General features: G+C 42.0%; 1 pseudogene; it reads right to left on the reverse strand.

Annotated features, from left to right (window-relative positions):
* Nucleotides 1-6,511: 6,511 nt before the first annotated feature.
* The window catches only part of LOC114114465 (asparagine synthetase domain-containing protein 1-like), a 34,629-nt pseudogene continuing 25,255 nt past the window's right edge, over nucleotides 6,512-15,885 (reverse strand).

Consider the following 15,885-nt stretch of genomic DNA (forward strand, 5'->3'; position numbering starts at 1 on the left):
CACTTTCAGTCTGTATGTGTCCGTTGTTTTGTGGTGGGTCTCTTGTAGGCAGCATATATAGGGATCTTGTTTTTGTATCCATTCGGCCAGTCTTTGCCTTTTGGTTGGGGCATTCAACCCATTTACGTTTAAGGTAATTATTGATAAGTATGATCCTGTTGCCACTTACTTTATTGTTTTGGGTTTGGGTTTATATGCCCCTTTTGTGTTTCCTGTCTACAGAATATCCTTTAGCATTTGTTGGAGAGCTGGTTTGGTGGTGCTGAATTCTCTCAGCTTTTGCTTGTCTGTGAAGCTTTTGATTTCTCCTTCATATTTCAGTGAGATCCTTGCTGGTACAGTAATCTGGGCTGTAGATTATTTTCTTTCATCACTTTAAGTATGTCTTGCCATTCCCTCCTGGCCTGAAGAGTTTCTATTGAAAGATCAGCTGTTATCCTTATGGGAATCCCTTGTGTGTTATTTGTTGTTTTTCCCTTGCTGCTTTTAATATTTGTTCTTTGTGTTTGATCTTTGTTAGTTTGATTAATATGTGTCTTGGGGTGTTTCACCTTGGGTTATTCTGTTTGGGACTCTCTGTGTTTCTTGGTCTTGGGTGATTATTTCCTTCCCCATTTTAGGGAAGTTTTCAACTATTATCTCCTCAAGTATTTTCTCATGGTCTTTCTTTTTGTCTTCTTCTTTTGGGACTCCTATAATTCGAATGTTGGAGCGTTTCATATTTTCCTGGAGGTCTTTGAGATTGTCCTCATTTCTTTTAATTCATTTTTCTTTTTTCTTCTCTGATTAATTTCTACCATTCTTTCTTCTACTTCACTAATCCTATTTTCTGCCTCCCTACTATTTGTTCCCTCCAGAGTGTTTTTGATCTCATTTATTACATTATTTATTATATATTGACTTAAAAAAATTTCTTCTAGGTCCTTGTTAAACCTTTCTTGTATCTTCTCAATCCTTGTCTCCAGGCTATTTATCTGTGATTCCATTTTGATTTCAAGATTTTGGATCATTTTCACTATCATTATTTGGAATTCTTTATCAGGTAGATTCCCTATCTCTTCCTCTTCTGTTTGGTTTGGTGTGCATTTATCCTGTTCCTTTACCTGCTGGGTATCCTCTGTTTCTTCATCTTGTTTATGTTGCTGTGTTTGGGGTGGCCTTTCTGTATTCTGGCTGTTTGTGGAGTTCTCTTTATTGTGCAGTTTCCTCACTGTGGGTCATGTTGTATGGGTGGCTTGTCAAGGTTTCCTGGTTAGGGAAGCTTGTGTTGGTGTTCTGGTGGGTGGAGCTGGATTTCTCTGTGGAGTGCAATGAAGTGTCCAGTAGCGAGTTATGAGATGTCAGTGGGTTTGCAGTGACTTTGGGCAGCCTGTATATTGAAGCTCAGGGCTGTGTTCCTGGAGAATTTGCATGGTATGTCTTGCTCTGGAACTTGTTGGCCCTTGGGTGGTGCTTGGTTTCAGTGTATGTATGGAGGCGTTTGGTGAGCTCCTGTTGATTAATGTTCCCTGGAGTCAGGAGTTCTCTGGTGTTCTCAGGATTTGGACTTAAGCCTCCTGCTACTGGTTTTCAGTCTTATTTTTATAGTAGCCTCAAGACTTCTCCATCTATACAGCATCATTGATAAAACATCTAGGTTAAAGATGAAAAGTTTCTCCACAGTGAGGGACATCCAAAGAGGTTCACAGAGTTACATGGAGAAGAGAAGAGGGAGGAGGGAGTTAAAGGTGACCTGAATGAGATAAGGTGAATCAAAAGAGGAGAGAGCAAGCTAGCCAGTAATCACTTCCTTATGTGTGCTCCACAGTCGGGACCACTCAGAGATGTTCACGGAGTTATACAGAGAAGAGAAGAGGGAGGAAGGAGACAGAGGTGTCCATGAGGATAAAGGGGGAATCAAAAGGAGAGAGACAGATCCAGCCAGTAATCAGTTCCCTGTGTTCTCCACTATCTGGATTACACAAAGAGACTCACAGAGTTGGGTAGAGAAGAGAAGGGGGAGGGAGGAGATAGAGGTGACCTGGTGGAGAAAAAGGAGAGTCTAAAGGGGGGAGAGAGCAGTCACGCCAGTAATCTTGCTCCCAAGTAAAAACTGGTACTGAAGATTAGGTTCTTAAAAGTACAAAATTGATAACAAATACCAAAAAGCAAAGATTAAAAATCTAGAGTAGAGGTTGAATTTTAAAAAATACAATATTAAAGAAAAGAAAGGAAAAAAGTCACAAAAATTATAAAAACATATATATATGAAGTTTGCTTTAAAAAATAGGGTCTCTCCTTTTTTTCAAATTAATAGTAGGTTATAAAAATGAAAATTAAAGGAGTAATAGAGGACTTAAAATTAAAAAAAATAAAAAGAAAAGAATGATAGTAAAAATAGTAAAAATATATCTAGGACTTTCTCTGGTATTGTTGTGGGCAGTGTGGGGTCAGTTCATTTTCGGATAGTTCCTTGATCCAGATTATATTTCTCAAGATCTATAGGCCCCTTCCTATGTAGTTGGTCCTAACTACAGGGTTTTAATCTATTGCACCTGTTACTTCCAAGGCGGTTCCCTCTGTTTTAGCTTCTTTTGTTTGCTGGTCTCTTCAGTGTCTGATTTCTGCCCTGACACAAAGTGGCGGTGGTGGACACTTTTTAGGCTCACTTGTTCAGTCACACTGTGGGGAAGGAGGGATGCTGCAAACAAATAACACTTGCATGTGATCGCAGTGTCTCAGCCACACTGGGCCTGCCCCCACTCACGGTGTATGTGCCCTCCCTGCCCACACTGCTCAGGCTCTAGGTTGCTCCACCGGGAACCGTCTGAGGCTGGCCCTGGGCTGCATGCACCTTCCAGGTCTAAGCCGCTCAGGTTCAGGCACTCGGGTAGTCCTCAGAGGCAGAGACTCAGTTGGGCCTATGTTTTGTGCCCTTCCCAGGTCCGAGCAGCTCAGGTGATGTGTTGTTTGGCAAGCGCGGTCTCTGTGACTTATTGCCTCCCCAGTCCCTGCTGCTCAGTTTTCTGGGTGTATAACTGGCGCACCTTCTCAGGCAGATGTTGACCGTCCAGAACCCCAAGAAGTCTTAGTTAGAGAAAGAAGAAGAAAGAGAAGAAAGAAGAAGAGAAAGAAGAAGACTTCTTGCAGTTTGGTAGATAATGCCTCTCTGGGGCTGCGATTGCCCCCTTCCGGTTCTGGCTGCCTATCACCGGAGGGGTATGGTCTGCAGCCAGCTAGCTCTGCTCAGTCCTTTGTTCTGTGAGTGGGCCTGGTGGTGTCTTCAGTTCACTACAGTTCACTTCAGTTCAGTTGCTCAGTCGTGTCTGACTCTTTGTGACCCCATGAATTGCAGCACACCACCCCTCCCTGTCCATTACCAACTCCCAGAGTTCACTCAAACTCATGTTCAAAGAGTCGGTGATGCCATCCAGCCATCTCATCCTCTGTGGTCCCCTTTCCATCTGCCTCCAATCCCTCCCAGCATCAGAGTCTTTTCCAATGAGTCAACTCTTCGCATGAGGTGGCCAAAGTACTGGAGTTTCAGCTTCAGCATCATTCCTTCCAAAAGAACACCCAGGGCTGATCTCCTTCAGAATGGACTGATTGGATCTCCTTGCAGTCCAAGGGACTCTCAAAAGTCTTCTCCAACACCACAGTTCAAAAGCATCAATTCTTAAGCACTCAGCTTTCTTCACAGTCCAACTCTCACATCCATACATGACTATAGGAAAAACCATAGCCTTGGCTAGACGGACCTTTGCTGGCAAAGTAATGTTTCTGCTTTTGAATATGTTATCTAGGTTGGTCATAACTTTCCTTCCAAGGAGTAAGCGTCTTTTAATTTCATGGCTGTGATCACCATCTGCAGTGATTTTGGAGCCAAAAAAATAAAGTCGGACACTGTTTCCACTGTTCCCCCATCTATTTCCCATGAAGTGATGGGACCGGATGCCATGATCTTCGTTTTCTGAATGTTGAGCTTTAGGCCAACTTTTTCAGTCTCCTCTTTCACTTTCATCAAGAGGTTTTTTAGTTCCTCTTCACTTTCTGCCATAAGGGTGGTGTCATCTGCATGTCTGAGGTTATTGATATTTCTCCTGACAATCTTGATTGCAGCTTGTGCTTCTTCCAGCCCAGCGTTTCTCATTATGTACTCTGCATAGAAGTTAAAGAAGCAGGGTGCCAATATACAGCCTTGATGAAACTCCTTTTCCTATTTGGAACCAGTCTGTTGTTCCATGTCCAGTTCTAACTGTTGCTTCCTGACCTGCATATAGGTTTCTCAAGAGGCAGGTCAGGTGGTCTGTATTCCCATCTCTTTCAAAAATTTCCACAGTTTTTTGTGATCCACACAGTCAAAGGCTTTGGCATAGTCAATAAATCAGAAATAGATGTTTTTCTGGAACTCTCTTGCTTTTTCCATGATCCAGCAGATGTTGGCAATTTGATCTCTGGTTCCACTGCCTTTTCTAAAACCAGCTTGAACATCTGGAAGTGCATGGTTCACATATTGCTGAAGCCTGGCTTGGAGAATTTTGAGCATTATTTTACTAGCATGTGAGATGAGTGCAATTGTGCAGTAGTTTGAGCATTCTTTGGCATTGCCTTTCTTTGGGATTGGAATGAAAACTGACCTTTCCCAGTCCTGTGGCGTTGTCTTAGGTTAGGGTTTTTTGCGTGGTAGCTATCCCACAGTCTGGTTTGCTAGTCCAAGTTAGTTCCCTCAGAATGCCCTCGGGGCATTCGGGCCTGATCCTTACTCTAAGCAATGCAGCCCATGCCTGCCTGCCCCGCCTCCGCTTGCTAGCGGTGGGTGCAGGCTTCTGCGCTGCTTCTCCACTGGGGGAGTTACCATTAGGCACGTAATCTGTGGATTTTAATTTTTTATTTATTTTTCCTTCCAGTTATGTTGCTCTCTGTGGTTCCAAGGCTTGCCACAGACTCAGCAGTGAGAGTTTTTCCTGGTGTTTGGAAACTTCGCTCTCTTTTTTTTTCTGTGGGATATAATTTTTGTGCCTTTTTACTTTTTTTAAAAAAATTTTACTTTACAATACTGTATTGGTTTTGCCCTACATCAACAACTTCTCTCTTTTTAAGACTCCCTTCCTGAGACAGAGCCCCATCCCTACCTCTTTTGTCTCTCTTTTTGTCTTTTATATCTTTTCCTACCTCCTTTCGAAGACAATGGGCTACTTTTCTGGGTGCCTGATGTCCTCTGCCAGCATTCAGAAGCTGTTTTGTGGAATTTACTCAGCGTTTAAATGTTCTTTTGATGAATTTGTGGTGGAGAAAGTGGTCTCCCCGTCCCGTTCCTCTGCCATCTTAGGACCGCTAATGGTGTCATTTTGGTAGTTGCCCCAAGGCTCTTTCTTCATTTGTTCCATTGTAGAAGGATGTTTCTTGTCCACAGTTGGAAACTATTGTTTTGCTGACATCTGTACCAGCTATTATCAGCACAGTAGTAGCTTTACACTCTATATATATGAGCAGATTCTTTACTGTCTGAGCCACCAGGGAAACCCCTAAGTGTGTGGGCTTCTAATTGCGATGGGTGGGCTTAGTTGCCCTGAGGCATGTGGGATCTTAGTTCCCCAACCAGCAATTGAACCCATGTCCCCTGCATTTCAAGGTAGATTCTTAACCAGTGGACCACCAGGGAAGTCTCTGTCCTTTCATTCATTTTTTTGTTTTTTTTTGTTTTTCCAAAACAAGTGTTTTATTTGCTCACAATCCTGTGGGTCAGATATTTGAACAGGGCTTGACTGGATGGTTCTTCTGCTTCATGTTGGCATCAGCTGAAGTCTCTCATGAGGTTGAAGTAAGCTGGTGACTGAGATTGGAGTATCCCTGATGGCTTCTGTCCTTTCATTCTTGAAGGATGTTTTCTCTGGTTATAGAATTCTGGGTTGATAGTTCTTTTCTTTCAACACTTGGAAAATATTGTGTCACTTCCTTCTGGCCTCCATGATTTCTGATGAACAGTCTGGAAATGGTTCTGAACCACCATAGAGGCAGAACATGACATGTCTTTCAAGCATCTGCCATTTCTGTCTCCCTGTCTAAAGAACAGCAGGATCCAGGCACTACTCCCCATCCCACTATGTGAGCAGGGTTGGGGGTAAAATTCTGTGTTTCTGAGTTTGGCCTTGCACATCAGCTACTTCATGATCACAGTTTACTTGAATGCCACTCAGCTCTGTAGTGAGTCTCAGCTTGATTTGGTTTTGGTCAGCAGCTCACCTCCAGGATCCATGTCCTCCTTAGGTCATTGTTGCCACTAGCATGCCATTCTCAGAGGAGACTAATGTGGAGGCAGCCTGCATTCCCCTTTAGTACCCTGCTGACCCATACCTATGTAAGACCTGGCATTTCATCTCCCTGCACTGCAACAGGGATTTTCTCTAGGGGTAACTAGAGAAAATCACCACAGAGGGACATGTTCACTTCCCAGGGCTGTCATAACAAAGTAGCACAAATGAAGTGGCTTATAATAACAGATAATAAATCATTTTTATAATAATTTATTCTCTCACAAGTCTGGAGGCTGGAATTCCAAAATAAAGGTGTTGGCAGGGCCCTGCTCTTCCTGAAGGCTGTCAGGAGGATCCTTCTGAGAGAGTAACAGGCAGGAAGGCTAGGGGTCCTCCCAAGGGGAGAAAATAGACTGCAAGTTTCAGACGTTTTTCCCCTCTCTCTTAAGAGGCAGGAGGAAACAAACCACAAGTGTCAGATTTTTATTCCTCCTCTATTAATCAAACAAAATTAAAAGGAGTTTTCTTTTAAAATTCTGTGTTGCCCTGATGACACCTGGTTCCCCCTGAACTTTTCTTATGCTGTGTTAATGAACTATGTATTTATCTTAGAATCTGCCTTTCGTCAAGATTCATGTCAATTGTTTCATGGCCTGGGATGACTCACCTGGTGCCAATGCTATCTCAAAATGCATGTTATGGGTGAGGGGCCTGGTGCAACTCTCTCAGTTTTGAGGCATTTCCTTTCTCTAGGCATCTTGCTAATAGGTATATAACCCCTTACTATAAACTAGCAAGTGGGCACTCTTTCTGCCTCCTTCTGATGTCTATGTCAGAAGCTCTCTCTACCTCTTTTATACCTTAATACCGTTTTATCACACAAAAGCTCTGAGTGACCAAGCCTCGTCACTGGCCCTGGATTGAATTCCTCTCCTCCAGAGGCCAAGAATCCTGGTGTCATTCATGGATCATAATGACAAACTTCCTTGCCTCTTCTAGCTTCTACTGGCCCCAGGCAGCCTTACTTCAACCTCTGCTTCTGCCTTCATATGACTGTCTTCCCAATGCATGTGTCTGTGTCCAATATCTACCTTCTAATAAGGATACCAATTGTATAGGTTAAGGCTCATCTCAGTGACTTTACCTTAACAATCAAGTCTGCAGAGACCTTGTTTCCAAGCAAGGTCGCATTTGTAGGATTAGAGCTTCAGTATCCTTTGGAGGGGAACACAATTCAAACCATAAGAGAGAAGAAAGGCCTAAAAAGTGAAGCTGAATATAAATGTTAATAGAGTACAAGAAACTAAAAGCTAAAACCTTCCTAAGGACACTCATGAGCTCACTCTCATTTCTGGACATTCATGTAAATATAATCATATCTTTATGTATCTTTTCCCTGGTTTCTTTCACTTAGTATAATGCTGTCAAGGTTCACTCACATTGTAGCATGTAGCCAGACTCCACTCCTTTTTATGGTTAAACAATACTCCATTGTATGCATATATCCATTCATCTGTTCATGTGCATTTGGGTTATTTCCACTTGTTTTAGACTATTATGAATAATGCTGCTTAACCATTCTTGTAGAATTTTTGGTATGAACATGTCTTGGCAGTTCTCTTGGATGGACACTTAGGAAGTGGAATTACTACATCATGTGTTAATCTATGTTTTAAGTTTTTCAGGATACACTGAAGTGCTTTCCACAAGCAACTGTGCCATGTTATATCCTCCCCAGCAGGGTATAAAGATTAAATTTATCCAGATACTTATCAGTATTTGTTATTTTTTCTTTTTGAAAGATTGTAACCCACTGAGTATGAAGTGGTATCTTATTTGGTGTAGATTTGAATTTCCCTAGTGACTGATGATGTTTGTCTTTTTTCATATGTATTATGCCCAGAGTCCGAGTCCCCAAAACTGAGAGAATAAGACGTCCACAGCAATGCAAAAGCATAAAGGGGTTTATTGCTAACTCGAGTTAGGGCCCACATCTCATCCAGCACAGTGGAATCCGACAAGAGCCCTGAGCTCTGAATCACATATACTTTTATACAGACAGTTCTTTGTTTCTGTAACAGCATAGCTGACTGGTTAAACCATACACGCGCATGGGACTTTTAAACCTCGCATCCCTATCTGGATTGGCTTGGGTCTGGTGCAGGCGGGGGGCTATGGGGATTTCTCTGATTGGTCTAGCTACACTGCCTGCGGGAGGTTCCAGTGCCTCAGCTTTTCCAGAGACTAAACCTCAGGCCTAGCCTGCCCCTTAGAGTCTGTCCTGGCTCCAGTTTGGTCCTAACAATATGTTTATTGGCCATTTGTGTATCTCATTTGAAGAAATTCCTATTCAAATCTTTTGTCCATTTAAAAATTAAGCAATTTGTCTTTTTATTGTGGAGTTGTTAGAGTTATGGCTTCCCTGGCTGCTCAGTCGGTAAAGAATCCGCCTGCAATGCAGGAAACGTGGGTTTGATCCCTGGATTGGGAAGAACTCCTGGAGGAGGGCATGCCAGCCCACTCCAGTATTCTTGCCTGGTGAATCCCTGCAGGCAGAGGATCTTGGCGGGCTACAGTCCATGGGGTCGCAAAGAGTCAGACATGATTGAGCAACTTAGCACAGCACAAGAGTTTGCTATATATTCTGGGTATTAGATCTTTACCAGGTATATGGTTGGCAAATATTTTCTCTCATTCTGCAGGTTGTCTTTTCACTTTTTGGATAGTGCTCTTTGATGGGAAAGTGTTTTAAATTTTGATTAAATATAAATTATCTGGGTTTTTTTTTGATGCTTTTGGTGTCATATATTACAGTGGGACACAACTTAGCGACTAAACCACCACCACCATTAGAAACTATGGCTTAATCTTAGTTATCATACATTTAGTCTCTGCAGATCAGAAATGCTACCCCTATTGGTAAGATACTATATTCTCAATGAATAACTGTGGGGAGAGGGAGCCTCGTCTTCTTGGTCACCCCTGCCAAGAATGGAGTTTCTGTCAACTGAAGCTGGGTTGGGGAGGGAGGAAGTAGATCATGGTTCAAGTATGATGTAGATGCTCACTGTTCTTTCTAAGATTCAGTGTATTTTTTTTCTGAAAAAATGTCTCATTTGTTATATGAACATAGGACAATGTTTAGAGACTTTTAAATTTTTTTCTTCAAATAATGTTTGTCAGTTACGGATGTTCATCAGTGACAAGTTTGCAGGGCTCCTCTCAATGTTTTGGAGGAGACCCTGTCAGTAGCTGAAATTAAACATTGGCCACATTGCTAGCTCCCCTCCTCTTCCTTTCTGCAGTGTGCCTAGGCTTTGGACAGTTTAGTTTCCCCTTCTTACTGTCCTCTATTGTAGTTGAATGAAATAGAGCTAATGGGGACCTAGATGACACTGTCTTCCAGATTGCTATCTTATTGGGAATCTTTGAATCTCCACTAAACACAAATATGTTATACTTGCAGAGGATGAGAGAAATGCTAGTGTCACTTTTCATTTCCAAATAGTCATGTGTGACCTCTCAAAGCTTAGTGTCACTTAAGTACCATTCTTGAGGTTTTTTTTTTTTTTTTCATAATAAACAACAGTTAAAAGCCACGAGGCTGTTCAGCTATTTATTATCCATTTGATTTATTTATTTCCCCTGGTGGCTCAGAGGTTAAAGCGTCTGCCTGGAATGTGGGAGACCTGGGTTCGATCCCTGGGTCAGGAAGATCCCCTGAAGAAGGAAATGGCAACCCACTCCAGTACTCTTGCCTGGAGAATCCCATAGAGGGAGGAGCCTGGTAGGCTACAGTCCCTGGGGTCGCAAAGAGTGGGACATGACTGAGCGAATTCACTTTCACTTTCATTTTGAGAACTTCCTTGTTAGGATCTTGAAAGATAGCAATATAATATCCACACACCATTCCAGTTTACAACAGAGTTTATTTTGTTTCATTCATGTGGAACTCAGAAGTGCTGCCTGCTGGGTCTGCTCTGAATGAGTCCTGATGTGCTTTGGAGCCTCCCAGGAAAACCCTTTCACTTCATCCTCAGGCCAGGTCTGCCTCAGGGGTCTGAAAAGGATTCTAAGGACCGTTCAGTGCAATTTCCATGATGAGATTTCTCCCTGGCCCAGCCTTTCTCTCCTATCCCTTCCTATCCACTTCGGCAGGAATAACCAGGGGGACCCAGGCCTGTAACCTAGGTTTTCTAGCCTGTGCTGTGACCTCGTGGTGATGAAGGTGTGCTGTGACCTTCAAGTGTCAAATAAGGGAGAGTAGCTTCTGAGGCACGATGTGTATTTTTCTCTGCACAACTGAATTTACAATAAATCACCCAGTTGCCCATTTGCTGAAAATATAGGGGTTTACAAGAAACAGAAAGAAGTCTGTGCTGTGATACACTGTGGTGTACATGGCAGTTGTTCCTTTACTACTTGTTAAAGTTTTACTTATAGCATCCTCTTTACTAAGAAAGCACTGATGAACATTCTCTTCGGGGAAGGATTGAAATGAAGCAAAAAAAAAGTTGTCAAATTGGAACCAAAAGGGAGAAATGAAAATAATAGCAGAAATCGTGCAAACAAAATGACAAGTTATGGGATGCTGTCTGATGGTTATGGCAGCCTCCACATTCTTTCCTCAATTCCTGTTCTCCAAATCAACCTCTTCCACCATTAGGATCACGGAATGGCTAAGAATTCTGGGATAGCTAAGCAAACATTGTGGATTTTGGAGGTGTGGGGCTAGGAACCTAGGTAGGCAGGTAAGGAAGGAAACTGGATTTCCTGAAAGAAATAGAAAACTGTGGGAGAAAAACCCATTTCCTTGCTTCTTGCTTTCTTGGCTATTGGAGCCAAGTGGCAAATAAAGCTTATATCTGTAACTGTCTGTAACTATCCATGGCTCTGATGACACTTGGGACTCAGGAACCCTGGGAGGAGTGAGCCTGGACTAACAGAGATTCCTCATGCCAGACTCCTGGAGCCAAGGGCTGCACGAATGGTCCCCTCCATGTGGTCTCCCTTTTAGTACCACTGCTCTCTGTTCCACTGCTGGAGGTTTATAAATATAACCACGTACATCTGCAAATCAGTGTGAGTAAGCACACCAGGTCACAGTTCCTGCCAGTGGGAGTCTGGGGATTTGTTCTTGTTGGGTGAGGCCTAAATATTAGAGTTGATACCATTCCATGGGTTTCCCTGATAGCTCAGTTGGTAAAGAATCTGCCTGCAATGCAAGAGACCCCGGTTTGATCCCTGGGTTGGGAAGATCCCCTGGAGAGGGGGAAAAGCTACCCACTCCAGTATTCCATGGCCTGGAGAATTCCATGGGCTGTATAGACCATGGGGTCACAGAGTCAGACATGACTGAGTGATTTCACTTCACTTTACTATAACCCCATACAGCAAGTAAAATTTTCAAAATTCTTGTGTCATAGCAGGCACATGGAGAAAAAGCTTTCAACTTGGCAAAACTGAAGTGAAGTTGCTCAGTTGTATTCGACTCTTTGCGACCCCATGGACTGTAGCCTACCACGCTCGTCCATCCATGGGATTTTCCAGGCAAGAGTACTGGAGTGGGTTGCCATTTCCTTCTCCAGAGGAGCTTCCGGATGCAGGGATCGAACCCTGGTCTCCCGCATTGTACAGCCACCAGGCAAAACTTAGCCACCCACCAAATGATGGGGCAACATTTCTGTCTTTTTAAAAACAAAACACTGTTTTCACTGGCGCCACCCAATCTGCTTCCTGGCTCCGAGGTCTCAGAGGTGCAGCAGTTACAGCAAGCACAGGAGCTCAAACAGCTTCTCTGGAGGAAACCAGACAACTCATCAAGCCCTTAAATCAGGTGAGCCTGGCTGAGAACAGATCCCAGGGAGACAGAGCTGCAGGGACAGTAGGATAGGGGACTCTGGGAAGGGCGTGCGTTCTGGCCTGAGAAGGGACCAGGTGCTGTGCAAACAAGTCAAGAGGATGCTGCCAGAGAGGGGGAGGTGGCGGTAGGGAGGGGAGTAAGGATGTCTGTTAACATATTGTCCATGCATCTCATTTTAACATGGCAACCTTTTGCTGAATACTGCACCTTCCATCCAGTAGTTGTTGTTTGGATAGACATTGAGTACACTTGATAACCCAGACATTTCTTTTAATAGGAAATGTGTCCCCAAGGTCTTTCGAGTTAGAAGGCAATTTAGAGACCACTCGGTCTAAATCTTTTTTTAAAATTTAATTGTTATTTTATATTGCAGTGCAGCTGTTTAGTCACTAAGTTGTGTCTAACTCTTTACGAGGTTATAGTGAACTATAGCCTGCCAGGCTTCTCTGTTCATGGGGTTTCCCAGACAAGAATACTGGAGTGGGTTGCTGTTTGCTCCAGGAGGTCTTCCTGACCCAGGGATCAAACCCCGGTCTCCAACATTGCAGGCAGATTCTTTACTGTCGAGCCACCAAGGAAGCTCACATTGTGGTACGTGTAAATCAACTAATTTTTTGGCAGGAAATGAGCATTTGAAGACTGCAGTCTGGCACTAAGGGTGCTCATTTCTACTGGGCTTATCATTGTTTTGTCTTTCCAATGGACTTCAGAACTATACACACATACACATACACATACACATACACATACACATACACATACACACAATGAAGAATAGGATTCCTGAAAATTTTGGGGCAAGGGTTGGGGGGACTTAAAGTATATCCCACTGGACATGGACAGAGAAATGACTGCGTTATCAAGTCTCTTGGAACAATTTTTTGTGTGGTTCATTCATCACACAAAATACAATTAGGCTTGTTTCATTTGCTTTTGATTTTTACTAGGATTTTAAGTATAATTTTTGCTGTGTGATTATTTAAACTATTTACATGGTTTTAAGATCAAATCAATGAAATATAAGTATATCCAAACAAGTCTGATTCCCAGTTTCTGTCCCCATCCTCTCTTACCTTTTTCCCCCATACCCATATAAGTAACTTTTTTGTTTCTTTAGCTTTCAGATTATTTGGCCGTTGTTTTTACAGATGAATGAAAAATATATATATTACATTTTATATAAGTAGATCACATTCCTCCTTGTTAGAGAAATGCTAGTAAACTATACATTATTTTCTTCTTTGCTTTTTCCGCTTAATGCTATATCCTGGAGATGTCTCCATGCTAGGATATAAAGATATACCTCATTTTTTCTACAGTTGACCAGTGCTTCACTGTGTGAATATACCTTAGTTAATTCAACTGGGTCCCTACCCTAGTGATGGGCATTTGATAGGTTTTTGGTATTCTGAAATTCAAATAGTGGCACAGTTAACAGACTTCTGGGGTTTCCCAGGTGGCTCAATGGTAAAGAATCTGCCTGCCAAAGCAGGAGATGCAGGAGACGTGGGTTCAATCCCTGGGTCATGCAGATCCCTTGGAAATGGCAACCCACTCCAGTATTCTTGCTGGGAAAATCCCAAGGAGAGAGGAGCCGGGGAGGCTATAGTCCATAGGGTTACAAAGAGTTGAACATGACTGAGCACACACACATACGTGCATGTGCACACACACACACAGAGCTTTCTGCATAATTTTCTTCCATATTCTTGTTGGGTACGTTTGGAATAAATCCTAAAATTGAGATTGATAATAAAAGGGTAAGTGCGTATGTAAATGCACATATACAAACCTTGCTAACTTCTCCTCTAGTTGTTTTAGACTGTTCTTTTATTCCCAACAGCCATGCAGGAGAAGATCTGTTTCCCCTATATCTTTTATTTATTTAAAAAATGTATTTATCTATTTGGCTGCACTGCATCTTAGTTGCAGCATGCGGGATCTTCCTTGCCGCATGTGGGATCTTTCACTGTGACACACGAACTCTGCAGTTGTGGAGGGATTGGTTGCTCCACGGTATGTAATATCTTAGTTCCCTGACCAGGGATTGAACCCACATCCCCTGCATTGCAAGGTGGATTCTTAACCACTGGGCCACCAGGGAGTCCCTCCCCTATACCTTTTACCAATAGATTATGCCAACTAATTTCTGGGTGTTTTCAAACCTGTAGGTGAGAAATAGTATCCTAGTGCAATATTAAATAATTAATTTTAGTTTTTCTATGTTTTGATATGTTTTTCTCTATTGTGAGTGAATGTTGGTATCTTTTTATATATTCAAGGGATATTTACATTTTTATTTGAACTGTTTATTCTTATCTCTTACTCCATTTTCTATCAAGTTGTTGGTTTTTTGTTTCTCTACTTTTAGGTATTGTTTGTTTGCTAAAATATTTTTATTGAAGTATAGTTGATTTACTATAATTATAGCCAAGCAATTCAGATTTATACATATGTGTGTTTGTGTGCATGCTCAGTTGCTTCAGTCATATCCAACTCTCTGCCACCCCATGAACTGTAACCCTCCAGTCTCCCCTGTCCATGGAATTCTCCAGGCAAGAATACTGGAGTTGGTCATCATGCCTTCCTCAAGGTGATCTTCCTAACCCAGGGATCAAACCTGTGTCTCCTGTGTCCCCTGCATTGCAGGCAGATTCTTTACTGCTGAGTCACTGGTGAAGCCCATATATATGTGTGTATATATATATATATATATATATATATATATACATATAAAATGTATATATATATATTCTGATTTTTTTCCTTTATAGGTTAATACAAGAAATTGAATATGGTTCCTTTTTACTATACAGTAAATTCTTGTTGCTTATGTATGTTATATATAGCAGTATGTACATGTAATGTATATGTATATGTAACATACCACTATATATAACAAAAGGTCAGCTTTCATTCCAATACCAAATAAGGGTAATGCCAAAGAATGTTCAAATTACTGTACAAATGCATTCATTTCACATACTAGCAAGGTAATGCTCTAAATCCTCCAAGCTAGGCTTCATTAGTATATGAACCAAGAACTTCCAGATGTACAGGCTGAATTTAGAAAAGGCTGAGGAACCAGAGATCAAATTGCCAATATCCATTGGATCAAAGAAAAAGCAAGAGGATTCCAGAAAAACATCTACTTCTGCTTCATTGACTACGCTAAAGCTTTTGATGGTGTGGATCACAACAAACTGGAAAATTCTTCAAGAGGTGGAAATACCAGACTAGCTTACTTACCTCCTTAGAAACCTGTATGCAGGTCAAGAAGCAACAGTTAGAACCGGACATGTAAACAGACTGGTTCAAAATTGAGAAAGGAGTATGTCAAGGCTAGATATTGTCACCCTGCTTATTTAACTTATATGCAGAGTACATCACACAAAATGCCAGGCTGGATGAAGCACAAGCTGGAATCAAGATTGCTGGGAGAAATATCAATAACAGATATGCAGATGACACCACCCTTATGGCAGAAAATGAAGAGGAACTATACAGCCTCTTGATGAAGGTGAAAGAGGAGAGTGAAAAAGCTGGCTTAAAGCTCAACATTCAAAAAACGAAGATAATGGCATCCAGTCCCATCACTTCATGGCAAATAGATGGGGAAACAATGGAAACAGTGACAGACATTATTTTCTTGGGCTCCAAAATCACTGCAGATGGTGACTGCAGTCATGAAATTAAAAGATGCTTGCTCCTTAGAAGAAAAGCTATGACCAACCTATGCAGCATATTAAAAAGCAGAGACACTACTTTGCCAACAAATGTCCATCTAGT

The sequence above is a fragment of the Ovis aries genome, chromosome 4, assembly GCF_016772045.2.
Source record: "Ovis aries strain OAR_USU_Benz2616 breed Rambouillet chromosome 4, ARS-UI_Ramb_v3.0, whole genome shotgun sequence".
Classification (NCBI taxonomy): Eukaryota; Metazoa; Chordata; class Mammalia; order Artiodactyla; family Bovidae; genus Ovis; species Ovis aries.